Here is a 17,068-nt window from a genome sequence, read left to right as displayed (position 1 = left end):
GGGAAGTGGTGGATTCTCTATCTCTTGATATCTTCATATCAAGACTGGATGCTTTTCTGGAAGATATGCTTTAGCCAAACCCAAGTTATTGGGCTCAATATAGGAGTAACTGTATGAAATTCTATTGCCCACTAGATATTGTCAGACTAGAGGATATAATGATCCCTTCTGGCCTTTTAATAAAAAAAATCTGTGAATCTTCACTTTCTCTTCTAAACCCTTGAAAGGTGTTGGTGGGCACTGTTAAAACAGTGTTGCCTTCCACCCTAAAGATGCCACATTTCAGTGGCGGATGAAGCCATCCATCTAATATTAGAGGTGTGGTGTAGACTTAATTAGTTAGTTTTTTTCATTTTACCAACTAAACCAGTAGGTATATCAGGTTTTGTTTTTAATTATCTGGGGGCTGGACATTAATGGCCGAGATGTAGGAGTAAGAGATTCCAGCATCAAGTGTCTTCATAGGTGGGACTATCCTGTGACAAGGTTGAAGAAACAAAGTCACTTTTCTTCCTATGCTGAACAAGGAGTTTTATTAGTATAAGGGAAATAGTATTCTTCCTAAAGCTTCTCTCTCTCTCTGCTTTGTGGTGATAGAGCTTCTGCCACAAACTTTCCCCCATCCCCACTCCTGCAATTGAGTTAAAGAAACAGCACGTATATCCTCAGATCTCTGCCACACCCTCCCTCGCATGCATACCCCTTTTATTTTTCCTGTGTAAGCAATCTAACAAGACTTAATATTCCATAACATAAATCTAGATAAGTCACTGTCTTGACCACTCATCCAGATCTGTTTATCTTCTGGCACTGAGGATTGCTTTATTGATTCACCTAGATTATCAAATTCCAAAAGATGGAAACTCCTGTTCAATAGGATTTAGCAAAACTCTTCTCAGATTGATTTTTCATCTCTTCACAACAGCTGGGTTGTGCAGTACCATTGCCACTAGCATCACACAGCAGTCCAGCTGGGTTTGGAAACAGCAGAAAACTTCCCTTTTTTTCTGTACTGATTACCTTGATCAGTCCAACTACTGCCGAGACATTTGTAGACTTGGAAACACCACAACATGCCAGCACTGGGGTTATGGTCAACAGATTGGTTAAATACTTAGCAGTACACTCCTGGGCTTTTATGCCAGGTCCACAGAGAGTCTGTTCTAAGCAATTCATAAAGAGCTTGGCCTTTTGAAGACAGGTTAAGAATTGATTTGGTTTGTGTCGTACCAAATAAATATGCATCAGTTCCAAACATTTTTTTAGGTGGATTTCCAGTTATCACTTCGACTGTTATCATGGATCTGTTTGTACCCACTTTTTATCAATCACATCCTCCAACCATAATATTTGATTTCTGTAGTGTAAACTTTTCTTTAATTTCAGTCCAGCAACTTCAGTTACCTTCAGACCTTGTTGTAGCCTTATGTTACGCTCTTCCTCCGACTTGCCATATGTTTAAAGTGTCATGCATGTAAACTCCCCATGCAAAGTTTCAGTCATGTTACTTTGGAAGAGTTCTGGTGTGTTTGATGCTCAGTGAGAGGTGTCAAAAGCTGTACCTTCAAAATAGCATTAGAAAAGTTGTCAGCTTGGCACTGTCAAGGGGGACCAGAATTTGCCAGAATCCACTAGCTGCATCTAGTGATAAGAATTACTGTTGTACCCATTATGTAGGAGTTTATTTTCCATGGCAGGAAGAACATACCTTTCCCTCCTTCCTGCTTCGCTGAACCTCTTTAGTTCTAGGCAGATATGGATATGTCTGTTTTCTTTCATAACAGTCATTGTAGAGGGACAGAATGCTGTCAGCCCAGTGATGATCTCTATTCTTTGGAAGCTGCAGAGTTAGCATCTTCTGGGATGAGCTGAGCACATAGGACACAGACCCCACTCTCAGTTGAACCTGTACTAGTTTTTCTTTAAGAAGACTATTTTTACTAAATACTGTCCCAACTTCTTCTGTGCATTTTGAGAGGCCTATCTCAGTGGCTGAGGTTCAGTCTTGCCTGTTACTTGTGATGCAATGACAAAGGTGTCAAATACACACTCCTTGTCTTTTCACTTTATGAACTGTCCCAGGCAACTTATCTGTTCCACTGGGCTATTGAGCACTACAAGTTAGGGGTTGGGCTTGTCTCTCTATAAATCAGTTACTTTGCCCCTGGATCAATTTTAAATATGATAGTATTGCAAACCTTGAGATGAAGAGTCCAAGCCTATGTCATGAATGCCACTTTTGGACACCGGTTGCAGGAAATAGATCAGAGCAAGGTTCCATGTTGCCTGTTCCTTTGTGTAAGAGACATGCCCTTCCTGGTTATTTCTCTTACATGTCCTTCATGTGAGTCCACCTGGCTGGGCAGACTGCATCTGTCCTATCTATTCTAACATTATGTAAGTTCTTATACCATGCCTATCCCTATAGTATCTGAGCACCTTCTAGTAGGGCACTGAACAATGTGACTAACGTTTATCATGTGTATCTTCTCTGTATGCTTCCCTGCCACAATTGCTGCATTTTTGCCCATGGAATTTAGTCCTTTTAAGAGCCATAGGTTTTTTTAATGGTACTTCTCTTTTCCCTGAGGAAATTATTTCTTTGTTACTTCTTGGACCATAGTGCCACCCACTACTCTCTCTCACTGGGTGACTTGCATTTTCACTAGCTCAGATGTCCATGCCACTGACACCACCTGTTCCAGTGGGCACGCCAACATTAACTATAATTTCCCTTAAAGTTCCTGGTTTAAAACTTCTACTATTGGACAACCGCTCACATGTTCTTTCCCACTGACGTCAAAGTTACAATGCACTACTTGCAGATATAGGACCCTCAGAAAGGTCCCACGCTTTCTCTGGGCCTCTGCATGCAATGGTAAAAGCATGCCAATTCGTGTATTATGTTCCTTTGTGGAATGAAATGTTCCTCAACCTTCTTAAGAACATTGTCTTAGCTATTCTTATCTGGTCCCTTAGTCGGGATGTCACAGGATACTCACCGCAGGTGGTACCTCCACCTGGCTGTTCTGGGGATTATCTCTCTTCCAGGTCCAGCGCCTCTCCTTGCGATCTCTCTCTCTGCGGCCCCTCCCTCTTCATGACTTGGTCTTCCAGCCAGGTCACTAAGTGGCATCCCCTTCCAGGGTATAGCGTCTTAGTGGATCAGCTGTCCAGGCTATGTTACTACATCAGTGGCTAGCCGGGGAACCTGGGCCCACCCATTATTAGGGATTCCAGCCAGGGACCATACAACACACAGCCACGGGTCTGCTCAGTCTCCAACCTTGCTGCTCGTTCCCTGGGCTGTCTCCTACCCACCTCCCACAGGCTTTTTTCTCACCCTTCTCTCTCTGCGTATGCCCGTCCCTTAGGGCCAGGGTCCTGTTCTTTCCCTGGGTTCCCTCCTTCCCCCTCCAATGCACAGACTCTCTCACTACAGCCACTTCTGTTTCCAGCTTCCTGGCATCATACTTGCCTAGTCCACATCTGCTCAACTGAGCTTCATCTTTCAGTTAGGGGTTTGTTGTCCAGCCTAAGCCCCTTGTGTGGTCTATCTCACTAAGTGGCCTTTTTTCAGCTTCCTTAACCCTTTCAGGGCAGGTGTGAGGCAAACACCCCATCACAGAAGGCAAATGACTTAAAATTATTTCCAGATTCACAGCCCGTTGCGTAAATTAATGAGCTGACCTACACGTCACTTCTCTGTGTGTTTAAGCTTCATCCACATTCAGGATGTGGTGACCTACTCCTTCTGCTCAGGCTGTATTACGGGTTTCTCACACTGAAAGGCTTGGGAAGGGCTGAACTCTGGCATGTACTTTTCTTGATATTCATCCTTGTTCAACATGAGGCCACTATGGACACAGTCATTTTGCAATTATCAAGAAGTGCTCTAGTTAAGTGTGTTTATGATCGCATCCATAATGTGATTTCTAGATATTCAGGAAAACACAGTCTCTGCCCCAAGGAACTCAGAGTCAGAGGACAGACAGGTAGGCAGAGAGAAGTTAAGGGGAGGAGAACAACAAAAAGAGTGTGGGTGTTTTTTGTTTTTTTTTAAAGTCTGCTATATTCCCTATAGGGAGCACGATATAGTGGATCATTACGAGGTACTTAACTGTGGATAGGACAGAGGTTTTTCAGATGAGCTCAGGTAGGTTGTATCATGCATAGGGACCACATGGAAAAAGGCATGGAAGGGACTGTGTGAGAAGTTGACAAAACAGATAGATAAGGCAGGGAGTACTGGAAGAGCACAAGGGAACTGGTGGGGGAATCTGAAGCTTGACAAGCTGTGATAAGTTGGGAGGGGCAAAGTTATATAGAGCTTTGAAGGTGGTGACAAGAAGCTTACATCTGATGTGATAGTAGATGAAAAGCCAGTAAAGGAATTTGAAGAGGGAAGCAATGTGATTAACTTAATGGGCAGCGAGTAGAGCTCCATGTCTATCACGGAGGTTGTGGAAGTCACGGATTCCATGACTTTCCACAACATCCGTGACTTCTGTAGCAGTCAGTGTGGCTGATCCCAGGACCGCCCAAGCAGCTGGCTCCAGGGCCAGCTGCTCAGGTGTTCCCCAGGGACAACCACACCGGCTGCTTCTGGAGTGGCTCTGCAGCCAGCCACTGGGGTGCCCTGCAGCAAGCTGCACTGGCTGCTCCCCTGGGGTGGGGTGGGCCAGCTGCTCCCCCGGGCACTGCCAGAGCAGTGGTCCTGGGATGGGCCGGGCCAGGCGCTCCCCTGGGGACCGTCGGCAGTTGGTGCTGCTGGCCCTGGCCCCCCTTTGCCCCCAGCAGCACCCCCGTCCGGGTGCTCCTCCAATAGGCCCTCCCCCCTCAAGATTTAGTCAGGGGAATTTATAGTATAAGTCATGGACACGTCACGGGCCGTGAATTTTTGTTTATTGCCCGGGACCTGTCAATGACTTTTACTAAAAATACCCGTGACTAAATGGTAGCCTTAGCAATGAGTTTAGTAGTAGCATTATATGTTTAGAAGGTTAGAGAGGAGGATGTTGTAGCAGTGGAGGCTGGATAAAATGAGGGCCTGAGAAGAGATTTGGCCGTGAAGAACGAAAAGGAAGAATCTTGGAAATATTGAAAAGAAAGAAGTGGCAGGATTTGGAAACTGAGTGGATGTGTGGCGGGAGTCAAAAATAGCCCTGATGTTGTAGACCTGAATGGTGGGGAGGATAGTGGTGGAGTAGAAGTTCAGTTTTGTCCACATTAATTTTAAGCTCATGACAAGACATCCAAGAGGAGGTTTCAGAAATGGACTGAGGCACAAATATTGAATGGAAGGAGAGAGAGTTGAGTCATCAGCATAGAAATGGTAGCTGAAGTAAGCCATGTATCAAGGCTGAATCCCCATTCTGGCACTTTGAATGCAAAAGGTGAGGGCGCACAAGGATTTTAAAAATTAATACTGGCCATTCCAGGCTTGTATTACACTCCCAAGGTTACAGCTTTTCTCTGACCTTGGCTTGGTAAACGCTGCCACCACCCAAATGCAAAAACCCGCTTGAGCCCAGGAAGGAGCACTTGCGAATTCCTCCCTGTGGGGTACCCTCAAGCCCTTTCACTCCCCACCCAGTTTTCTACCCAATGCCCTTTCGGAAAACCTGAAATTTCCCGTTGTCATTGAATCAATCAAAACATTTTAATTTTATTTTAACTGCAAAATATTAGCTCAAGACATATTGATACACCGAGTAGAATTTGCTCTGTGATTACCAGGAACAACCAGCCCAGTGGAACAAGTTCTCAGTGTGATTAATAGTTCTGGAACTGAAAATCCCATGAGGATAGATTAGAGCTGGTGGAAAAAATTGACAATATTTTTCCATAAGAAAATGTTTTGGTTTTGACAAAAACTTCTTCCTGTGCGTACATGTAGATCTCAACAAAATTTTGTTTCAGGGGGGAAAAAAATGAAAACAAATATTTACCGTATATACTCGTTCATAAGCCGAATTTTTTTAGTAAAAAAAGGAAGCATCAGAGAAGGGGGTCGGCTTATGAAAAGGTATAGAGATGGGGAGAGGTGGGACACAGCTCCCACACCCCAACAGCGGGGCAGCACAGCCAGCAGAGCCAGAAGAGAAGAGGCGGGGCCAGAGTCTCTTCTCTTCTGGCCACACTGCTCTCCCCCCCAGCCTCCGAAGCAGCTGCAGCTCTGGGGCTGGCAGGCTGCAGCCACGCCGCCCGGCCTACCGGAGCAGCTCTGGCCAGGCCAGAGACATCTTCCCCTGGCCCGCTCCAGGTAAGGTGGGAAGGGATGGGATGGGGAGAGTGTGGGGGTCCCGGGCTAGGAGTGGGGTGGGGAGGGGTTACACAGTCAGGGGTCATGTGGGGAGGTCCCAGTTAGGGGTGGGGTCATATGGGGGTGGTCACAGAGATTATTTCCCTGACCCCCAGCTTCTCTCCACCCCCCCCCAACTTTTCCCACCAGTTGCTGTCCCAGCCCATCAGGGTAAGCCACTAGTGGGCCGGGACATTTTGTTTACTTAGGTTTACCTCCATGCCTGCGGACACTCGAGGTAAACAAACCATCTCGGCCCACCGGCTGCTTATCCTGATGGGCCAGGAGCCAAAGTTTACCAAATCCTGAATTATAGGGTCGGCTTAAGAATGGGTCATAAAAATTTTCCATTTGTACTTATTTATCTTGGGGTGGTCGGCTTATAAACGAACCGGCTTATGATTGAGTATATATGGTAAATAAGGTCAAGATTTTCCATTTTGACACTTTTGAAATGTAACCTCTTGATTTTTCATTTCAAAACTACTTTTCATTTCTAAAATTTCTTCTTATAATATAAAAATAAAGTTAAAGCATTGAAACTGAAACAAAGTTTTGATTTTATTGAAATGAAATGTTTTGATTGACACACACCACCTTTTTCTGAAATTTCATTTCATGGAAAATTTCAAAATTATTTGTCTTCTTTCCAAGTGAGAACAAAACAAACGTTGAACTTCCCCAAAACAGAAATTCCAATTCCTGCACAGCTCTAGTATAGGATACTATTGTGTGACAGGTGCCATTTGAGCCGACTCCGGGGATTCAACTGGGTATCTCCAGAGGTGAAAGCATAAGTCTCTACAGCTTGAGTTTAAGAACCAGGCTCTCAAGCTGAAAAAAGCAGTAACAGACTTGCATCTTCTGTGGATCAAGCACAGAGGAAGATCTATAATACACACTGACCGGTTGTTCTTTTTCTCTAAGTGACAGGTAACAACACTTGTTCAATTTTTCATGAAAAACTCATTCAGAACACTCTAAACTCCTGGAAAAAAATCCTCCTCCCCAAGAAATACACATCTGTCACTGCTGAGGCAGAAACTGGCAGTAGTGACAACAGCACACATTTAAGAATGTGAACAATTATCTTTTGTAGAGTATTTTGCCACCCTAAAACATGTTGCTATAACGTCTGTTTTTGTTTTTGAAAACATGGTCAGCTAATGAAACAACTTGGCCTTTATGTAATGAACACAGAATGTGAATATGTAAAACCACATCTGATAATGCTGACTTTTAGTGATGTAGAGAGCTGAATGGAAAAAGATAGGGGAGATCATTATTTGTTGTCTGTAAGTAACTTTACAGACTTATCTTAAAGCTGAGGCTGCTATCCAGTGTTGTGGTACAGAAAACGTGTAGTTCAGCAGTGTGAAACACTAGGGGAAATTGTTTTAGTTTTTTCTGGCCTCTTAACTTGTTAACATGTACCCATCCATAGAGCCCTGCAAATCTGTGGATATCTGCATCCACGGATGCAAATGTGGAGCTCTGCGGACCAGTTTTGTGGATCGGATGTGGATACAAATTTTGTATCTGTGCAGGGCTCTGTCCATTCATACAATACCTGGACATATATACAAAAAACTGCAAATACACAGAACCGGTTAATATCACACAAAATGGACTCCAATCTATTAAAATAAAAAACACACACAACTTGATAACTGCCCAGCAATCAGCTCCCACTCAGGTAAGAGCTCAAGTGATTAGTATCTCGCACCGTGAAGATAAAACAATTTGGGCCCCGATGGACTAGTTGCACATTACAGAACCAGGGGCTCTCTGTCAAAACAGCTCTGCTGCTATCCCCGAGACATTCAAACCTATGGAATGTTAGCAGAATCACCCAGCTGATCTGAATTATTGTGGCTATATACACAGGGTGAGAGGTGGCCTCTCTTACAGACAGAACGTAAACTATGCAGAACTTTAAAGATCACAGTCAACCACTTGAAATTATATCTAGAAATGAATTGGAAACCAGGGAAGCTATTAGAAAGCAGGCCTTGTATGCTTGCTCTGGCTGACATGGGTAAGTAAGCCAGCATTCTGTACTCTCTGAAGCATCTAAGAAATTTGCAAGGGCATACCCTTTTGTAGAGCATATTGCAGGAATCTGTTGGAGAAATCATTGCACTGTAGAACTAGGGTCTGCATCAGAGGGAAATGGGATGCACTACCTCGCCCAGTGCAGATGGAAAAGAGGCATTTCTGGCCACCAATTCTGCCTGGAAATTCAGGATCACTTGGATATAAAGGAATGAAACCATAAACAAAGCTAATATTACAGTCTAACACAAACAACTTCATATTCTCCATTATACATGCTTCATACTGCTGACACTACACAAAAGGCTTCAGTACCATTCCCATTCTCATAATACAATGTAATACAGTACCCCTGGCTTGCAGATTTCTTTGTAAAAGGATGGACATGCCCCTTTATAACAGGAGTAGATACCACACCCACTATCCTCTCCTAATCCTTCTCCCTGCCTACCAGCAGCAGGTTTCTTTTTTCCTTGACAAAAAGTTTTGCTTCTTCAGCACCGAGTGGCAATAGGAGCTTCGATAAGAGAAAGCTAACAAAGAGACTGCACCATCCAGCTCTGATTTCAAAAATAAGGGGGCTGTCAGTCTGTGTATCCACCACATGCTGAAGGCATTTCAGCCCAAACCATCTTACCTCCAGTGTCCTGACATGGAAGTTCAAGAGGAGAGGTGATAGGTGGGGCCTTTCAGGCAGCTGTTTAATTTGTCTAATTTCCACTTACACACCTGCCCTCACTCATACTACACCCCTGCTCATGCACTACATTCTGCCAATGCCTTTGGCCACACCAAGCCATTCCTTTCCTTTTACTCACATGTCTGTGTCATGTTCAGTAGAACTGAAGTCAGACAGCCCATGGAATGTGATTGAGGAGACACCCAGGAAACAAGGAATGTGGGGAGTTAGATTGGAAACAACTCAGCCATGTGGACAGAGCAGTCTACGAGCTTAATAAAGTTCCATTTGTTCAAATTAACCTCCATGCAGCTTCACTCTTTGCAAATGCAACCATCTCCACAATTGTTTCCTGCTGCCGAGGAATCGCCTCCCAGTTTCACAACAAGCCACCTTGCGTGCCTCCTTCAAATCCCTCCTAAAAGCTCACATTTTTGTAACACCCAGTATTTTCAGAAAGAAAATTGTGGAGCTACACGATAACTGCCAAACTTCAAAAATGCATATTAAAATAGCCTGTTACATCAATTCCCTTTGTCTAATTTAGGGATCAATGAGCATCCTTCATTCCCATTGAAGCTATTAAGAATGCAGGGTGTTCATCACCTTGCATGACTGTGCCCTGAATTCGTAAACTCTTGGGGGCAGGAGACTTGTCTTCTTTCACATAGGGTGCTTTGGAGATAAATACAGCTGTGGTGCTGTAGTAAATAACACATCAGTATAATTAATAACTACCTTCTGGGTGCTCTGTGTAGGAGGAAAGACCAGAACCATTATTAAAGAGTATTACTGTCTGCTACTGTGAGCTACAAGGGAGTCAACAAAACGTCAATGTAAATAGTATCCAAGCCTGCTCATGCAGCCAAAAGGACTGATATCAACACCTGACCTTGTTGATCGCTCAGAGATGCTGGGCAGCTATCAATCCTATCTCAGACTGAAAGGGGCCAAGAAAATCAGAGGACTCCAAATGATACTGAAGTTGTTTCATCACAACTTTCTTGATAGCCTTCCCCAAAAAAGGGAAGTCAGAACAATGTTTGCCAACTCTTCCCACATCAGGAGATGGGCTGTTGAGCTGGTCATCAAACAACTGTTTACCTGAGGCAAATCCCCTACCTATCCCATGGGAGTAGGAATTGGCAAACTCCACCACTAAGGGATCAGGAAAAAACCAGCAGTTCAGGATCACTCCAGGGTTCAGCAAGGTGGCCTGTATACTCCTAATATGTCCAATTTAACCCTGCCCTAGGACTCACAAATAAGTTGGACAGACACTAATCCAGTTATGGAGTACAAAACCTTCTACTTCTAAAGTCTCATGGATATAACACTTTATTTTCACTCCTGTCTCAGCTCATGCTGAACTGAGTGTCTGTCTGGAGAAGCCTGAACTGAGAGAGCCCCAGTCACGCAGCCAAGTGTCTGAATTACAAGCAGTGTCAGAGACTCAGGTATGGTGATAGTCTGATTACCCACCTACCTTGAAGTAAACTGCATGAACTGAAAAGCAGGGTCCCTGTCAGCTGTTTCCCTGAACCTTGGAAATGAAATTTCAGATGAGTTTAGCGGGATTGTTTACAAATGTCAGCCTCCTAGCCTACATCTGGAATGTTTATTACTGCCTAGTCTTCTCCTGCCTTTCACAACAGGGACTGAAGAACCCAAGCCTATGTACCTCAGAGCCAATAAAAGCAAGGTGTTTAGGGTGACCAGGCAGCAAATGTGAAAAACTGGGACGGGGGTGGAGGGTAATAGGAGCCTATATAAGAAAAAGACCCAAAAATCAGGACTGTCCCTATAAAAGCGGGACATCTGGTCACCCTAAAGGTGTCAGAATCAGGAGGTAAATCCGGTCTTGTTTGTATCAAGTGTCAATGAAGCCTGCTCTGCTGAGCAGAACTTGGTTTTGAGAAGGCTCAAGAATGAAGCAAAAAGTCGGTCCAGTTGAGGCCCTGAGTACTATATTCAAACCATGAATGGGTTTGGCTGAAGACACTGAGGCACATAGGTACATTTTCTGAAATAGTTCAGACCACTGACTTTTACACTGAGAGAAGCTTTAAAGCAGCAATTCAGTTTAAGAACCTGGAAGATGAAGGAATAATCTCCCTTTTTCTTTTAGTTAGCCTCTACATTACTAAATGAGAGACTGGATTATGATTTTGCTGGGATTATAAAGTGATCATTAATCCTCAAATGCAGATCACTAACCTGTTGCTCAAGCTCAGTTTGTTCTCTTTGTTAGTAGGGGATAGGCGTTCACTAAATTAGATTTGCCAGAGGTTACCATCAGATGGAGCTGGCTAGTAAAGTTCTCAGTCCCTTGTCACAAAGGTATTAAAAAGAATATGCCCGTGTAACAGGTTATCCGTTGGTACAAGCAGAAAGTCTGAGGAACTAGGCTTGGTACAGGCCCATCTTTTATCTAAATAACTAATTATGGAAGAAATAAAGACCTGCACTTGTGTCACTTGGAAGTGGTATTAAGTGGACTACAAGTTTACAGGTTCAGAGTAAAGGGAACAAGTTGTTCCTTTTTTGAGACACTATAATTTAGGACACAATTGATGCTGAAGGAATTCACCCTCTTAAATTTGTAAATTGTTTGGGACAGGTACTGTCTTTGTTCTGTGTTCGTTCAGCGCCTACCCCAACAGGGACCTGACTCACGACTTGGGGCTCCTAAGAGCTGTGGTAATACAAATAATTATAATAAAGTTAGCATCAATATTGTGCTGACCAATGTGACTGAGCTGAGTGGTTTTTGCAAACCACCATGGGAAAATTTATTTTGTGTGTATCTAACTGGTAAGGATTTGGGCAGATGTTTTATACAGCATGAAGAAAATAATCATGGGACAGTGTTCCCTCTCTCAGAAATGCTGTGGGTCATTCACTGAATATGCTGTTGATCAGGACCCAATCCTGCAAGTGAGATGCTGAGTGCTTTCTGTGGCATCACAAACGACAAAAGCCATTTGGTGCAGATAAGCAGGCTTAGCCACTTGCACAGCTGTTAATACCTTTGGGCACATACTGTACCTGAAATCTTTGCTTGGGAGGTCTCCCCAGTTGAAGTAGAAGCTGTGATTGCTCACAGTGCCTGAAGACAGAGAGAAGCCCAGTGAATATGAATCACACAGATGGATAAGATCTAAAAGGATTTATACCCAAATAAAGAGGCATGAGGTATAATGTATGGAGTAATGAGATTCCATGAACACGTGTATGGTAGAAAATATATCTTGATAACTGAGCATAAAATCTTCCTTATGATTCTAAGACAGGAAGCTGCAGAAACTTCTCTAGCGAATGACACAGACAGTGGTGACGGTCTGTTCTTTCTCCTGCTCTAATAGTTGAATTTAGCTTCTCACTAAAGCAGTTATTTGCTAATTCACTTCCAGACTGGCTACGTCTACACGACCATGTATATCGGTATAACTTATGTCGCTCAGGGTTGTGAATAAGCCACATGACTGCCCCATGAGTCACCTCTGGGCTGAGGAGCAGCAGCAGAGCCAGGAGCACCAGGGCACCAGCGACCGAGCACCTCAGGGAGCATCTCATGGCAGCTGGGTTCAGCAGGCAGGGGCCAACTCCAGCGGGCATTGCTGACCAGCGCTGGGCTCCTTTGTGGGAGAGGCAAGAGCACATTGGAGTGCAGCTTGGAGCTGTGCCATCCACCCTGCCTGGGGCGTGCCTGGCCGTGCAGAGGCAGCCAGGCTCGGGAAGCAGGGCAGGGAGGACTGCTGGGCAGCCAGCCAGCACCCCAGCTCCCACAGCATGTAGAGCCAGGAGCCCGAGTGGGCCGGGCAGCTTCCAGTCCACCAGCTCCTGGCAGGAGGTGATGGTTTTCAAACTGTGAGGCCTGTGCTACAAGAAAGGCAGAAATCTGGGGGGGAGAGGAAACATATTTGCGCCTTGGGCAGCTGCCCCACTCGCCCTGCCTCTGGTAACAGCCCTGACTGTTACTCCAAATGCCAATAGAAAAAAAAGTTCAGTCATCCACATAAAAGCAATTAAACCATAAACAAAGTGAATAGTTTGACATCTGCCCAGCTCTGATTTTCATTCTCTCTGTTATTCATGTCTCAGACTGATTACCATGCCGTAGGCTTCAGCATTATTACCATAATTCAATACAGAGAAATATCTCACATTGTGCAACTTCTTTTATGCAGACTCTGGATGGGGATTTCAAAAGTGGCTAAGTGATTTAGGGGCACAAGTCACAAGGCTCTGGCACTTTCTCATCAGCTCTTGCTGTGTGAAATATGGTGAGACTGTGTTAAGAGACAGAAATAAGGACAGTGGTGAATGAGTAGAGAAAGCAAGAGGTAAGGCGCCAAATTCAGAGGGTAGTCTAAAGGCTTAAGCCACACTCCAGGATATTCAGTGTGCTATTGCAGTGTCCACATGGGACATTACTGTGTGGCAAGCTGGTTCACTGTAGCTTCACATTCTGGCTTGTAGTAAAGTGCTATGTAGACAAGCCGTGTGGTGTAATTTGTGCCCAGTGGCCTGAAAGAAGGTGTAACTGTACACTATCTTAGACTGCCTTAGACTCCCATGTGTATTTGGCCCAAGGTGACTAAGGTAGGATGGAGCAAGTCCTTGGAAGGTTTTTAAAAACAGAGGGACATTTTGAATTGTATCTTGAAAGGGACAAGAAGCCAGTGGAGGTGTGTGAAAGATGGCCCTGTTTCTTTGTTCTTGTGAAAAGGCAAGTAGCATAGGCTAGAGCTGCTTTCTAGTAGATATAGTTCTAAACTGAAAAGTTTGGGTCTGGATTCAAAGTCTGGGAGTACTTAGAGATAGGGTTTCAGTTTGGGCCTCTCTCTCTCCTTTCATATGGATATCTTTCAAAAACAGGTCACTGAATTCATCCCAGAAAACATATGTAAATCAGTGCATGCAGGCAACTGCAAGCGCAGTATACAAAAATGCACATTCAAAACTAGGTAGTTGTACATGCAAGCACCGAATGCCTCTCTAGTACATGCAATTTAATCTTTTGCTTGCGTGTTACCTGATTACACACACGCACACACATTTTTGCATGTAACCACTTAGGCATCTGGGTTATTAAAAAAATAAAATACTGGCCTATTAAGTTTACCCAAGTCCGCTGCAAAGAATGCTTACAAGGCCTCCACACAAATACTAACATGGGGACCCTATCTCCTCTGACATCAGGTGTACATAAAAGCCTACTCGACTCTACTCTGCCTTTCAACATCAGTGAATCTGTGGCATCTACCAAATTATCAACAGCCTCTATTCCCCTTTCTTTCAGAGCTTGTCATTAATTATTGTTTGTAAAAGCCCTTTTGGTCCTTAAATGAAAGGCACTACCTATGTGCAGAAAGTATTATTGTTATTGTTAGTTCAGTGCTTGTTGTTTGAACCTGATGTCCTGCCAAAAGGAACACCCTCTGAATCTTTCAACAACTATTCCTGGGTATCCTCTATAAATTTACTGTTTTCTCATGTGTCCTCCGATTGAGCTCTCAAATTAGATCAATGTCAGCCCCCTTCCTTTTGTAGTTCAGGTGTCACATTTAGAGTTTAGCCTGTTTTTTTCCACTATCTTGCTTCTAGGGTTTTTTAAAAAATAAATACTTGTGCCAAGTGGACTTAAAATGCTAACACTGATGTAAGTGAGTGGAAAATTCTAATTTGGTAGCATTTTACATCCAATTTTGCACAAGTGTATAAGGGCAAACTGGTAGAGAAACAGGCCTATGATTTTACAGTGCACTCTAAATGCTGTGAAGAGGTTGATCACTAACGAACTGACCTGGGGAGACTGATAGGTGTGCGATGGAAGCTGTGGCACAATACACCCGGATACCAGTGAGATCCCTGTGTCGTCTCAGTGAGGACTTTGTTTTGCAGAGGTCACTTTTGTGGATATCCCTTTCAGGGATCTTTTGGGCCATGCTGCCTGAGCGAGTATAGCCAATGAAAACTTAGTGCAAGGTGGGGGAAAGTCTGAGTTAAGGGAGCAAGTGCCTCTGAGCTGAGATGTCAAAGGGAATGCCTATCACCTAGAACATTATCATTACGTAATATGCAATTCCTGGAAGTCTAGAAAGCACTTAAATTTCAGTCACCACGACAAGACAAGGAAGCAAACGGGAACACCCAGAAACTGGTATGCATTTGTTAATATATCTGATATCCATCCTCTATTGAGTCTGTACAGGGGGAACAGTTGGAGGGGAGCGTGCCAATGCTGATGCAAAACAAATGCCTCTGATCTCTGATGAATTTCAGAATCGGAACTCAAATTTTGCAGCAAAAGCTAGTTATTAGAATGGGTTGAACAAAACTTTGGATCCAAACAACTTCTCCCATTTTTTGGGAGTAGGTGGGTGGGAAGGGAAGTGATAGGAAGTCTGAATCTGGAGCAGACATTTTGCCTCAGGGCTATCTCGAGATCCTCAAAGAAGTCAGGACTCCTGTGCTCCTATTGCTCAGTAGTACATCTAGTTAGATACACAAGTCCAGGCACAAAGGCAGGGTAGGCAAAGGTGGCAATAATTCCACCACAGTGTGCTGTTTTGCAGTAATTCTCTTTGTCTCAGGGTCTTTACTTCTCACAGTGTTGTATGTCCTATAAGCTTTACTTCCCATAAATTGCACAGTGTCTCATGAAGCTGCTTTGTGCTGCCCTTCTCTTCCCCCCTCCCTGTCCCGTCCCCGCCAGTCAGCCTCCCAAGCTAAAAATGCATGCAATTAGGCATCCTTCCATCATGTTGTCTATGGGCATTCCTAAACATAGGAAACTTCTGCAGATATAATACTCCATCAGAGAAGGGGGTGCGGGAAGAAGTTCCCTTCCCTCATTAAATTAGAATATTATTTCCAATAATCCATCTTCCTAAATCTACATTCCTCCATACATGCTGGACACCCCTGCTTGGGAAGATATTTGTTTAGTAGAATTTTCACCCTTGTTGTCCTCTGTCCTTGAATTGGGCACCAAATAGTAATGTATTTGTTGATCCTTCTGAAGAAGTCAAGCATATTCTGAAAAAAATTATTCTAAATAATTCCTTCCAAAACCTATTTGAGGCTCTTAACTCTGCCAACCCTGTGTATTTAGCTGTTGTTAAAAGGTTTGCCCCATTCTTCTTCCTATACATCTCCCTATTTACAGTTTTTCAAACTTAGCATGTACCAACCTTCCTAATATCTTCACCCCTGAGAAACAGCAGCCCACATTCACCTAACATAGCCCTCTCTCTGTTCCCAGGCTACGGTATATTAGTGCTGACTAAAAGTGTAAGAGGTACCTCAGGTGAAAATCAGAACAGAGGCTGCTCAGTAACTAATCTAATAGTCCCAGAGCTTTTGGTCCAGAGAGACTATCGACAGAAGTCAGAAAGGTATATTCTCCCTCCTTAATGTATTCAGAGGAGAATAGGCCCCATGGTATATACATTATACTGCTGAGGGAATTCTGCACCAAAAAATACAAATGATGTGCACAATATTTCAAAATTCTGCAAATTTTATTTGTCATTAAATAAATGTGGCTCCAGCATGGCAGTGGGGAGCACAGGCCACTGGCTGCATTGAGGTGGGAGATCACCCTGAAGCCCCCACCTACCCCGGTACAGAGACTCGGCAGTGAGGCTGCACAGTGCAAGGGTTGGGCCTGCCCCAGAAACACCCTGGGGCCCTACCCCTTTGCGCCAGGTGCACCAGGTGTGGGTGGGCAGGCTCAGCCCAGCAGGATCCAAGTGGGCTGAGTGTGGGGGGATCTAGGTGTAGGGTCAGAGGTTTCTGTGTGGGGCAATTTGAGTGCGGGCGGCTCAGTGGGAGATCTGGATGTGCAGAGCACATTGCGGGGTTCTGGGTGCAGGGCCAATGGGACTCTGCAGAGGATCCTGATGAAGGTGGTTGGGGCTCATGAGAGGGGGCTGGGTGTGGGGGTATGGGGCTCGGTGGGGAGTCTGTGGGGGTCCAGGTGCTGGGGGGAGTAGGGCTTGATGGAGTGGGGATCCAGGTGC

At 44.4% G+C, this 17,068-nt stretch overlaps 1 protein-coding gene across 2 annotated transcripts in view; it reads right to left on the bottom strand.

Moving 5' to 3' along the window:
- Nucleotides 1-17,068, bottom strand: part of NINJ2 (ninjurin 2) — a 69,788-nt gene that overhangs the window by 34,751 nt on the left and 17,969 nt on the right. The window contains exon 2 of one of the 2 annotated variants that reach the window (XM_043540435.1): nucleotides 12,087-12,147. The exons of the other annotated variant lie outside the window; for it this stretch is intronic. The gene's annotated coding sequence lies outside the window, so the exon portion shown is untranslated. The remainder of the gene's footprint in view (nucleotides 1-12,086; nucleotides 12,148-17,068) is intronic. 2 annotated transcript variants of the gene reach the window in all.

Source organism: Chelonia mydas, chromosome 1, assembly GCF_015237465.2.
Source record: "Chelonia mydas isolate rCheMyd1 chromosome 1, rCheMyd1.pri.v2, whole genome shotgun sequence".
Taxonomy (NCBI): Eukaryota; Metazoa; Chordata; order Testudines; family Cheloniidae; genus Chelonia; species Chelonia mydas.
This window is presented reverse-complemented; position numbering and strand designations above follow the sequence as displayed.